Below are 13,404 nucleotides of genomic sequence, written 5' to 3' on the forward strand. Positions count from 1 at the left end.
ATCCCAACTCTGCTACCCACACGCCGAGTACGCTGCTCTCCTCCAATCAGGAGCAGGTCCCACAGTTTATTGGTTGAACTGGAGGCAGCTGTGTAGAAGCTGTTTCCCTTCTCAGCGCCATATTGTGGGAGAGCAGATGCATAGAATAAGTCTTAATTCCAGTAACTTAGTCTAGTCCGAGTTGCTCCCAGTTGCTCCCCACAGCTGAATATGTGCAATAAACTTGAGCCACCTTTTTTTTTTCTTAAATAACCATACATCAATTATCTGTTTGAGACACCCTGTTGTCATAAGATGCACATTAATTTCTACCAACATTGGTGAACAGCCAATGTAGGTAGGACTAATGGGGCCCTACCTTCTGTAATTAGGGATGCCATCTAACTTTGTTACTGCTTGAGATTAGGTCTTAACTGAAATCACTTATATGTAACTGTTGTTGTTAATGAGAAAGGTTATTAAATATGGATTATGTATTTCATAGTCTAGCTAGCTGGCCATCTTGAACTTCATTCTCCCCATCTGCGACCCTTTACAACACATTAAGCACACCTTTGCAGCAGCAGCCCTATTATGGTTAATCATGCTGAGAAAGAGATTGCGCTAAACGTATTACCAAGACACTGACATGAACCAAATGCCTGTCAGAGGGGTTAGAGAACAAAGAGCTAAATCGAGGCTCTGTGTGTTCAGTGGACTTTGAGTTTTTACATCAATGGTATCTGAATGCTTCTTTCCATCAATATTAGTATTGCTGGCTTCTGCAATTACAGTGATACATGGCCACATGTTTTCTTACTAAGACTAATAATAGTCAATTCATTCACTTGGTTGGGACATTTACATGCAAATTTTCTGTTTACTAACCTGTAATGTGCATACTCTTTTGTAAAAATAATAAGTACATGGAGTTCTAGGAAAGGACATAAGACTTTTAAATTGTTTTTAAAAAAGTAGATATCAGATAGTAGGAAGTATGATGATCTTGGAACATATGCACACTGCTATATTGATAGTTTTCATTTTTGGAAATTCTTTGCCTCATGTAAACATTCTATCAATGATACAGCCTTGTGATAAGAATGGAAATGTCCATGGGAGATGGCCAGTGACTGGAGGAGAATATGCACTGAGAGCCTAGATACATGGAGAGGAGACTCGGTTCCTGTGCAGGAGCCACGGAACTGGCTCCTGTGTGTATCGAGGGGGTTTGTTAAGTGGCATTGATCTGGCTCAGCCTTAAAACGGAAAATGATGACAAATCTGAAGGACAAGGCTAACAGAAAGGAGTCGGAGATCAAGAAATAAGCTTCTAACAAGGGACAAATATTCCCTCTGTTTTGTGTGGGGCATAAGCTGCGTATTATGTGAGAAGAAAGTAATCATGGAAAGACACTAACCTATCCACACATGGCTGAGGAAGTCATCAATTCCCAAGTAAACTTTAGTAAAATCCACATAGTAGCTTTAACTCCCAGGGAATCTTTCATTTAAATATGCAATTCAGTTTTGATTCATGTATTTACAGCCTTAATATTTGCATGCCTTTCACTAAAAAATTCTACTCCCAGGAATAGTTATTTTGAAATCATGATTATTAGCTAGTACATATATGATACTTATTGTGAGTTGGACAGTTTTCACATTTTATATACATATAAAGTATCAACTAATTCACACAATGACTTTATGCAGTAGTTACTAAGATAGAAGACAAGTAGCTAACCTCAGGTCACATAGTTATTGGCACAAAAGGCTGCACACTCAGAGTGTCTGGTTCCTGGGACTAGCGTTCTTAACCATTGAAGAACACTGAGCACCCTCTGAGTCTGCAGGTTCTGCACCATACTCAACAACCACAGATCAAAAATACTCAAAAAGATCACTTCTGTCCTGAATGTGCAATTTTTCTTGTCATTGCTACCTAAGCAACACAATAATTACATAGCATTTGCATTGTATTGGGGACTATAAATAATCTACAGATGACTTAAAGTACATGGGAGTATATGAGTAGGTAATATGCAAATTTTCTATAAGGAACTTGAGCACCCACATAGTGCGGTATCCATGGGAAGGGAGTGTCCTGGAACCACCTCCCCACGAATGTGGATGGATAATTGCAATTCTTCTCATAGTGTTGGGGATGCTAGCTAACATTATGAACTTTTCTTAGATGCACTATTGGGGATTAATTAAGAAAGTTAGGTATATATGCATAACAGAAGACATGAAATATTATTTGATAATATAGAAAATAATCATGTTGTATGGATTAAACAGAAAAGTGACCTTAGTCATGGATCATGGATGCTGTGGAGTAGAATTCCCAGTCGACCAGAGAAAGACTTGGAATATGAACAGAAATAAAGCTCTGTTGCTTTTAATCATTGAAATTGTGACTTTATTGTTACTGCAGTGTAATTTGGCCATTTTCATGAACACAATTAATAATTGGTAGAAACTCTAAATATAAAGACAGAATCTGAAGAAATAATGTAAGCCTAGAGATGACCATGAATTGTAACCACCTAGCAAATTACGCTGGAACTAAATAAAACACAGAAGAACTCTAATTCAATTACCGTGACCATTGAAATTAGACACATCCAGGGCTAGCACTGTGGCATAGCAGGTTAAATCCCTGGCCTGAAGCACTGGTATCCCATATGGGCATCAATTCTTGTCCCGGCTGCTACTCTTCCAGTCGAAATCTCTACTATGGCCTGGGAAAGCAGTAGAAAATGGCCCAAATGCTTGGGCCCCTGCACCCATGTGGGAGACTGGGAAGAAGCTCCTGGCTCCTGGCTTCGGATCAGCTCAGCTCTGGCCGTTGCGGACATCTGGGGAATGAAACAGCAGATGAAAGACCTCTGTTTCTGTCTCTACCTCTCTGTAACTCTGTCTTTCAAATAAATAAAATAAAATCTTGAAAAAAAAATAAATCAGACATCCATTTTAAGCCGATTCTTTTAACTACTACTAATACTAAAACACTTCAGTCTCCTTATCTGAAAATGTGAAAAATTTGCTGTGAGAATTCAATAAAGTAAAAAATCTAAGACACGTGGCACTAAACCTTGCACAAGATAATAAATCAAACCACTGTAGCTTTTATTATTTATGGAGTGCTCATGTCAGCATCAGGATAGAGCCACAAGTTAGAGCTTACAGCTGTTGGTGAGAGGAGATCTAATTTGTGTTGTCAGGCAACAACTCACTTTTCTTCATGGTTTAATCACATTTAGAATCTGAACAAGAGAGGTGGGAGGATAGGGAGGGTTTGTTCCACACCTCATCTACTATTTAGGGTCCAGTGACCATAATTGTTGCAAGTAAAAACCCAATGTTCCTTAAATAAATTCAAAAGTGAGTGAACCAGTAAAATGGGTGTGAATTTCTTTGTAAGTTCTCATGCTGTGGGACATTTTTGTTTGACATCTGATCTCATGGACTCAGGGAGTCACAATGACCTGCCCGGGAGATGAACACCCCTAACACCTCACTGAGCAATCATGGGGAACATTCGCGGAGCTTCATCAGGGCGGTGGCAGTTGTTTTTTGTTTTGAACATTAAATAAGAGCTGAAATTAAAGTATGTAGTTTTTAAAAATTTTGTTTTTTATTTTTAAGGGATTTATTAATACATTAGATTCTCAGAGTAAGAGCAAATGCATGATAATTCAGTTCTCATCCATTCTCATGTTAATGTGATATTAATACAAAGAAAGCAGATTCCATGTATTTCATAGTTACAATTTTAAGAATATAATGATACTGCCATTCCTCCCTCTCTCCCTCTCCCTCATTCTTTCTTTGATAACATATTTTTCATTTACTTTATATTCAACTGCTTAGTGCTCCACTACATAAGGAGTTCAATAAGCAAAAGATCAAAGTTCAGCAGTAATATAGGAAAAGGCTGTAAACAATAATCAAATGCAAGTGTGTTCATTTCATTTGTATATAGTAAATTGTAAAATTATCATGGATCATTAAAACTACAGTGGCATAGCATTGTTAGCCATTGGTTTGACAAAGATATAAAACAGAGTTTCACAAAACTATATTTGCAACAATACTGATGTACACAGGTTTTTTTTTGTTGTTGTTCTTTTAGTTTTTTAAAAAATATTTTCAGGGATCATTTCCACAATTTGTAATGGAGCTTTTGTTTTAGTATTTATTGTTGCCATTAATTTTTATTTATTTGAGAAACAGCAAGACAGAGTTATTCCCATCCCATTTTACCCCGTAAATGCACACGGCAGCCTCAAAGGAGGCCAGGGACCAAAGCCAGGAGTCAGGAACTCAATCCAAGTCTCCTATGTGTGTGACAAGAATAAATTGCTTGAGTCATCAGTGCTGCCTCTCAGGGTCTGCATTAACAGGAAACAGGTAAGGAGCAGCAGCCAGGACTCTAATCCAGACTCTCTGGTGTGACACACAGGCACCCTAACAGGCAGCTTCCAGGCCTGATTTTTGATGGGCCACACGCATTAAGTGTGTGTTATAGAGAGATTAGGGTTAGTTTGAACATAGCTGGTGCCAGCTCTGTGGCATAGTGGGTAAAGCGGCCGCCTGCAGTGCTGCCATCCCATATAGTTGCTGGTTCTAGTCCCGGCTGCTCCACTTCCGATCCAGCTCTCTGCTGTGACCTGGGAAAGCAGTAGAAGATGGCCCAAATGCTTGGACCCCTGCATCCATGTGAGAAACACGGAAGAAGCTCCTGGTTCCTGATCAGCGGGACTCTGGTCATGGATGGAAGACCTCTCCCTCTCTCTCTCTCTCTATCTGCTTCTGCTTTCTCTGTGTAACTCTTTCAAGTAAATAAATAAATCTTTAAAAAAAGAAATAAAGCTGAAATCTCACATTCTTACTGACTTCACTGTTCTATATGACTAAAAATATACAGAATAACCTGTAACATATAACTGGAACAGATGCAGCAAAGATGAAGAGGAATACATGCTTTATAGAACAGAAAACAATGAAAAAAGAAGAAAACGCACAGCAGTAGCACATAGAAGAGTAGTGATGGTGATAATAATATAAAATTAATGCCATAATATTAGAATACAAGGGGTATCAAAATGCTCTTAAAATGGAATTAAAATGAAAGTTTATATTTGTGCAAATAAACTTTTGAATTCCATACACAGCTTTTTCATAATGCACATTTTTATGAACATTTTGAAAACATTTCATACACTCCCTTCTATTACATTTAACAAGTCTTAACCTACATGAGCTCTGAACAATCTGATGAAAATGTGTTCCATGATTATATAGCTAGGAACAAAATGTTGGCAAATTCTGCTTTTAACAAGGTTTGTATTACCATGTTTCTTCAGGAAAAATGTTCCTTTTATAAGTTTTTAAAACTTTTTTATTTGTTTATTTTCATTTTATTTGAAAGGTGGACAGACGGATGTAGAGAAATTTCCATCTATTGGTTTACTTCCCAGTTGCCTGCAACATGGAGGGCTGGGCTGGGCTGGGCTGAATCCAGAAGCCCAGAGCTCAGTTCATGTCTCCCCAGCTGGTGGCAGGGACTCAACTTGCTGAGTCATCATCTGCTGCTCTCAGGATGTGCATTGGTAGGAAGGTGGAGTCAAGGTAGAGTAGCTGAGACTTAAACCAGTACTCTGATGTGGGGTGTGGCCATCCCAAGTGGCAAATTTACCGCTGCACCACACAACCACTCTGAAAGATGTTTCTTTTAATTTTGAATGTCCACTTATCATTGAATATTAATATGGAGAAAAACCATGTTTTATAGACAGATTTGCTCTGGAAGTCATTAGAAAAAAGTTCTTAGATATCCAGGGGAAGAAATAAGAAATCAATATCAATTCAACTAACTGCTGTTTTAATCTTAATAGCCTGAAGTCCTATAAAGTTCAAGGAGATTATGTCCTTATTTTGTCCATTGTTTTGTAAGATAACAAATATTTCAGGCAGGTGTTATGAAGAATTTAGTTATATTTAACCGAAAGTCCAAATGGCATGACACAGGCTCTGAGAGGGTCTCTTCGCTATGCTATCCAATGGCAGATGGCAACCGTGGGAACTGGTGTAAGAAGAAAGATTAGATCTTGATACAGGAAACTAGAAACAGACAAGGCTCCCACAATCCCTTCCAAGGGCACCCTCAAGTGACTTAAGGCCTCACCACTTAAAATCCCCACCTCTCCAAATTGCTACACTGAGTACTGAGGTTCCAACATATAAATTTTTCAGGGAGGTACTTGAACCACATCTAATCCATAGCACATTGTTTACTTTTAAAGTAAATTCTAGTAGTCCTGGTCGGCGCCGCGGCTCACTAGGCTAATCCTCCGCCTTGCGGCGCTGGCACACCGGGTTCTAGACCCGGTCGGGGCGCCGGATTCTGTCCCGGTTGCCCCTCTTCCAGGCCAGCTCTCTGCTGTGGCCCGGGAGTGCAGTGGAGGATGGCCCAAGTGCTTGGGCCCTGCACCCCATGGGAGACCAGGAGAAGCACCTGGCTCTTGCCATCGGATCAGCGTGGTGCGCCGGCCACAGCGCGCCAGCCATGTCGGCCATTGGAGGGTGAACCAACGGCAAAGGAAGACCTTTCTCTTTGTCTCTCTCTCTCACTGTCCACTCTGCCTGTCAAAAAAAAAAAAAAAAAAAAAAAAGTAAATCCTAGTAGTCCTAATACTTTTTTAAAGGCTTATATGCAAGGAAAAACTATCGACAAATAAATCAAAATCTTATTTAAATTATCGTGCAAAACAATACAAGTGACTTCTTTTATTTATTTTTAGACTGAAATTGAATTCAATATCAATATTTTTGTATTATATATCTGGCTGGTAATTATTACAGAAAACAGTTCCCATGAACGGCATATTTAATCCTCCGCCTTGCGGCGCCGGCACACCGGGTTCTAGTCCCGGTCGGGGCGCCGGATTCTGTCCCGGTTGCCCCTCTTCCAGGCCAGCTCTCTGCTGTGGCCAGTGAGTGCAGTGGAGGATGGCCCAAGTACTTGGGCCCTGCACCCCATGGGAGACCAGGAGAAGCACCTGGCTCCTGCCATCGGATCAGCGCAGTGCGCCGGCCACAGCGCGCCGGCAGCGGCGGCCATTGGAGGGTGAACCAACGGCAAAGGAAGACCTTGCTCTCTGTCTCTCTCTCTCACTGTCCACTCTGCCTGTCAAAAAAAAAAAAAAAAAAAAAGATTAAAAAGCACAGATTCTTCTCTGACTTTATAGGATTTTGAATAATCTAACAATTGTCTTTGTCCTATGTATTCTAAACTTTGCTATTTGAAAACTTTAAATTTTAAGGAAATACAAATTACCCAAAGACAGGATATATTAAAATATTATGGCATTATCCAATTGTCATTCTTTTACCTTTCTTATGCTATAGGAATAGATTTTATTCTGTGACACTTGATCTTAAGTTGATCAATCTAATGCATATGTGAGCATGTATGTAGGTACTTCAAAAGGCTTATGGAAAATGGAATTAAGAAATATATTCATTTTGCTGCAAAAATTTGAAATCCATGTGTATTCTATTCATAAAATGTTTTCCACATATTATGAAAAAATTACTTTGAATTTTTTGCACCAAAACAAAGTCATACTTCCAGTTCAATTTTTCACAATTTTTTTTGAAATACACTCGTAAACATCACTAAATTCTAATTATTCTGTTGAAATAACATTTTTAGGAAGTAGAAGGCAGAAGCCAGTCCCAGATATTAGTTATCTCTGCATCTCATGGTCTTCTAATTTTCAAGAATGTCTCATATCTGTGTTTATAATATTACCAAGACTTTCCTCTTTCTATTTAATGTATATATATAACATAATTTTTTTAAACGTGATATTGGTTAAAAACATATTTTAAATCAGAGCGACAAAAGGCTAACATTTATTTTACTGTATCAACACAAAAATATTAGGAAAATGTTTATTTAAGGGATTTTTCAAACTTTAATTTAGGGTTCACAGATTGTGTTGTGAACCATTTACTTAATAAAAATGTTTATATTTTCCTTAACAAAGCACCTTTCCTGCACTGTTAATATACAACCTTAGGAGTTTATTATAAGTGAAACAAACATGCAATCTCAAAACAGTAGAGAGGATTTTCTTTTCCTAAAATTCAATTTTTTGTTTACTTACGTTGGGATGCAGAAAGACAGAGAGAGAGGCATAGAGACCTCCCATCCCCTGGTCCACTCCTCAAATGCCTACACTGACAGGGCATCAGCTGGATCTGAAACTGGGAGTCAGGAACTCTATCCAGGTCTAGAAGTATCACTGCTGCCTCCCAGGTATGCATTAGCAGGAAGCTGGGGTCAGGGACCACAGCTGGGTACTGAACCCAAGTACTTCAATGTGGACCATGGGAATCTTAAGTTCTACACTAAATGGCCTCTCCAAGAAGGGATTTTTTTTTTTTTTTTTTGAAAGACAGAGTTACAAGGAGAGGGGTAGACAGTGGTAGTAGCCAGGGCTGGGTCAGGCTGAAGCCAGGAGTCAGGGGCTTCATCTGGATCTCCCATATGGGTAGCAGGGCCCCAAGCAATTGGGTCATCTTCCACTGCTTTCCTGGGTGCATTAGCAGAGAGGTGGATCCTAAGTGGAGCAGCTCGGAATCAAATCAACACCCAGATGGGATGCTGAAGTCCCAGGCAACAGCTTTACCCACTATACCACAATACCAGCACCAACGGCAGATTTTTGAATGTTCTCACCACAAAGAAGTCATAAATGTCCAAGTTGATGGATAGACAACTTTCCTGATCCGATCATTACACATTGTGTAAATGTAACCTGTTAGTATATATAATTGCTGTGTTTCAATTTTAAAATTTAACACATAGATATACATGCAGATGATACTCAGACATAAGATATTTATAAAGTAAATATTTCCAAATCGACACTTATAACTAATGATTTTTATTTTCATCTGCGTATTTTATTACCTATAAATAGCAAATATACTTAAAATGGAAATTCAAGGAATATACAGAAATGGAAATTCAGTCATGTGGTTAAGATACATAATTCTAATGTGAAAGATTTGGTCATAGCATGTAGGAAAATAAAAACAAGAAAAGTTAAACTATTTTCCAGATGGCCTCTCACCAAAGCTATTGCGAACTTTAACTACATAGTTTGTCAGGAACAATTTTACAGGACCAGCATTCACGTTGCTGTTTCTCCTTTCTGTTTTCCAATAAAGAACTCTTGTACCTATCTTCATTCTGACTCTGAGGAAGGTTGGCAATTCCTCATTCTTTTGTGTATTTGACTTCCCATATTGCCTAGAAATAAATTTTTTTAAAGATTTATTTACTTATCCAAAAGTCAGAGTTTCGGAGAGAGATGGAGAAAAGAGAGAGACAGAGAGAGAGAGAGAGAGAGAGAAGGAGAGGGAGAGGGAGAGAAAGAGAAAGCTTCTATCTGTAGATTCACTTCTCAAATGGCTGCTTGGCAGGCCTGGGCCAACCTGAAGCTAGGAACCTGAAATTGGGTCTCCCACATGGGGGCAAGGACCAAAGCACTGGGCTATCTATGTTCTGCTGCTTTCCCTGGAGCAAGGAGCTGGATCAGAAGTGGAGAAGCTGAGACTCCAACCAGGGCCCATATGCGATGCTAACATCCCAGGCAGTGGTTTAAGCTGGTGAGCCATACAGGCCCCCAGCAATACATTTTAATTTTGCTTTTACTCAGTGATGTTTCTAGGATATTTGACACCTGGGGCATATAATTTTTAATACCCTTTCATTTGAAAACTATACCCAGTAATAATCAAAAAGCAAAACAAATACATATTTTATCTGTGAACTAAAATCTGTGCTTCCCAACTGGAAATACCATACCTGTCTACTCTAAGTCTCTGTCTTAGGTTTTAAGTACAAATGTAAATCCCAAGTGGCTACACAGAAATAAGACCCTGTTTACTCGAGTTCTGTTTCTTTATATTTACAGTATATTTGGAAACAGATGTTTAAATAAGGGAATGTACAGTATCACAAGGGATAAAGGCACAAATGAATGCATAACTGTGTAACTTGGAGTTTTCCAAATTCATTTGTATGTGGATTAATGTCAAATAAATTATTAAAGGGTAAACTAAGAGTCAAAGGGATCACACAACAAGACTAGTGTCTGCGAATACTAACTGATAGAATAAAAAAGGGAGAGAACGATCCAACATGGGAAGTGGGATACACAGCAGACACATAGAATGGCAGATGTCCTAAACAGCACTCTGGCCTCAGAATCAGCCCTTAATGCAGTCGGATCTGGCTGGCATGGAAAGCCAAGACACTCTGGTAAAAAAAAAAACAAAAAAACAAAAAAAAAAAACTAAAACTAAGAGATCTCTGCGAGTGAGATCCCAGTGGAAAGAGGAAAGAACAGGGTCATCAAAGAAGGAGGTACCTTTCTCTGAAGGGAGAAGAGAACTTCCACTTTGACTATGACCCTGTCTGAATAAGATCTAAGTCAGCGAACTCAAAAGGCTTCCATAGCCTTGGCAACTCATGACTAGAGCCTAGGGAGATTACTGATGCCATAAACGAGTGTCAAATTGTTAAGTCAACAACAGGAGTCACTGTGTACTTACTTCTCATGTGGGATCTGTCCTTAATGTGTTGTCCCATGTGAAGTAATGCTATAACTAGTACTCAAACAGTATTTTACACTTTGTGTTTCTGTGTGGGTGCAAACTGATGAAATCTTAATATATACCAAATTGATCTTCTGTATATAAAGAGAATTGAAAATAAATCTTGATGTGAATAGAATGGGAGAGGAAGCGGGAGATGGGAGGGTTGTGGGTGGGAGGGAAGTTATGGGGGGGGAAAAGCCATTGTAATCCATAAACTGTACTTTGGAAAATTATATTTACTAAATAAAAGTTTTAAAAAATTTTAAAAAAAGGGTAAACAATCACAAATGTGAAACATGTGCATGTGCTTGTATGTTAAAAAACTCAACAGTAGTTGCAGCAATTATTTAAAATATTTATACCAACAGTGTATTGGGAATGGGGTGGACTATTTCTCACTGACTTTGTTTACAATTGCCCATATATAATAACAAAAAGAAGACTGGACTTTAGTTGTCTTTATTACTGTCTTCAAATCGTCCAGGGACAACACATCCCTAACTGCTTGCACCTGGGGCAGACCATCCCCAAGACCAAGCTTTAGGGACCATTCATCCCTTTTATGCCCATGTCTAGATTGTGTCTGTTAATATTTTCTATGTGAAGTAAATTTTTTGATGAATGGATTATTAAGCCGATTATTTTGTTTTTCTAGACTTAAAGGAAATACCATCAAGCACATGAAAACCACAATATGGATCTTGTTCTTTATATAATTGTTTTCTGTTATAACTAAAAACCCTTAAAGCATGCACTTTCTTTCCTATAGTTTTAGACTATGTGGCATAGGACATCAAATGTGATTTACTCATTATAGTTTGCACAGCAGTTTTTGGTATGCCAAATAATATATTTCAAAATAAAATAAATAGGACAATATTAGTGAATCACTAGCAGAATGCCTGAAACCCAATGCACACGGAAGACGTTTAAATTCCCTCTTTCTAAATTATGATGCCAGGCATTTGAAAAGTGGAGAAGGGGCCAGCGCTGGGGTGTAGAAGGTAAAGCCGCCACCTGCACAGCCGGCATCCCATATGGGTGCTGGTTCTAGTCCCAAATGCTCCATTTCCAATCCAGCTCTCTGCTATGGCCTGGGAAAGCAGTAATAGATGGCCCAAGTCTTTGTGCCACTGCCCTCACGTAGGAGACCTGGAAGAAGCTCCTGGCTCCTGGCTTTGGATTGGTGCGGCTCCGGCCATTGCGGCCAATTGGAGAGTGAACCAGCAGATGGAAGACTTCTCTCTCTGCCTCTCTTCCTCTCTGTGTAACTCTGACTTTCAAATAAATAAATAAATTCTAAAAAAAAAAAAAAAAGAAAGGTAGAGAAGAGCGTTAGAAGAATAGAGAGGAAAAGTCACCATACTCTAGAGACCAGTTTTCAGTCCCTATTATTAAAATAAGCTTTATATGTGTTATTGGGGGAGTGGAGACTCATAAATAAAAGTTTGTATTCCCATTTTAACTTCTGAAACAATTAGAAAAGCACAAATATTGTAAAAATGGAAATATAATTTTCATTTCATATTCCTTCATGCTTGTTTTACTACATAAAAACAAAAACTGTTTGGAGCTTCCCCTTGCCATCTTGAGAATTTCATACTCCTCATATTTTCATAGTATAAATGAAGAAAAATAAGTGCGATTCTAATTTCTCAGGATTTATTAAGAAAATATTGAAAAATATATTTTTAAATGCTATCTTTTCTCATTTAACAATTTTTTTCAATTTGATTTGTAAATTATAGGTATGGCCAGCAGAAAAGTAAGGAGGGAGTGCTTACTAATAGAGAGTCAATACTGTAGGACTTTTAAAAAATAAATACTTTGACCATAATAATTCATTATTTTAATCAAATATGCATACTCTATTTAACAAATAGTATTTGATGTATTGACCAATTCTGATAAGTACACATGTACGCTTGTGGTAGAGTTTCTGCAAAACAGCTGCAATCATTTCTATTTTTTTTCTTTATCAAGGGCTCTGGGTAGATGGCATGAGTGCTTCTCCTATTGAGTCTGGACTCAGCCTTATTAATCAAAATTGACTTGTCAATATGATATCAAATGAGAATCAAGCATCTTTGTGTGTGCACTGGGGATTGCTTTCTCTTTGCTGTTTTGGTGAGACTACCAGCTCAGACAAGCCTGCTGGCTAATGAGATCAAGGCCTTTTCATTCCAGTTATTTCTGCCACCATGCTCAACAGCTGGCCCAGTGCCAGATATATGAGGAACTACAACTGCTTGACTAGATATAGACATGGAAAAGTGCTTAACATAAGTCAGCTAGCCCTGCTTAGACCAGACCAGCTGCTCAGCTAACCCACACAGCTATGGGCTAAATAATATGCTTGTGATTGTTAAATCAAAAACAGGAGTCATTGTGCACTTTCTCCCCATGTAGGATCTCTGTCCTTAATGTGTTGTACTATGCGAATTAATGGTAAAACTAGTAGTCAAACAGTACTTTATACTTTGTATGTCTGTGTGGGTGCAAACTGTTGAAATCTTTACTTAGTATATACTAAGTTGATCTTCTGTATATATAGATATATAAAGATAATTAAAAATGAATCTTAATGAAGAATGTGATGGGAGAGGGAGTAAGAGATGGGATGGTTTGCAGGTGGGAGGGTGGTAATGGGGGGGGGAACTGCTGTAATCCAAAAGTTGTACTTTCAAAATTTATATTCATTAAATTAAATTTTAAAATAATAATAATATGCTTGTGGTT

The sequence above is a fragment of the Oryctolagus cuniculus genome, chromosome 11 (assembly GCF_051225735.1).
Source record: "Oryctolagus cuniculus isolate XC-2025 breed Fujian yellow rabbit chromosome 11, ASM5122573v1, whole genome shotgun sequence".
Classification (NCBI taxonomy): Eukaryota; Metazoa; Chordata; class Mammalia; order Lagomorpha; family Leporidae; genus Oryctolagus; species Oryctolagus cuniculus.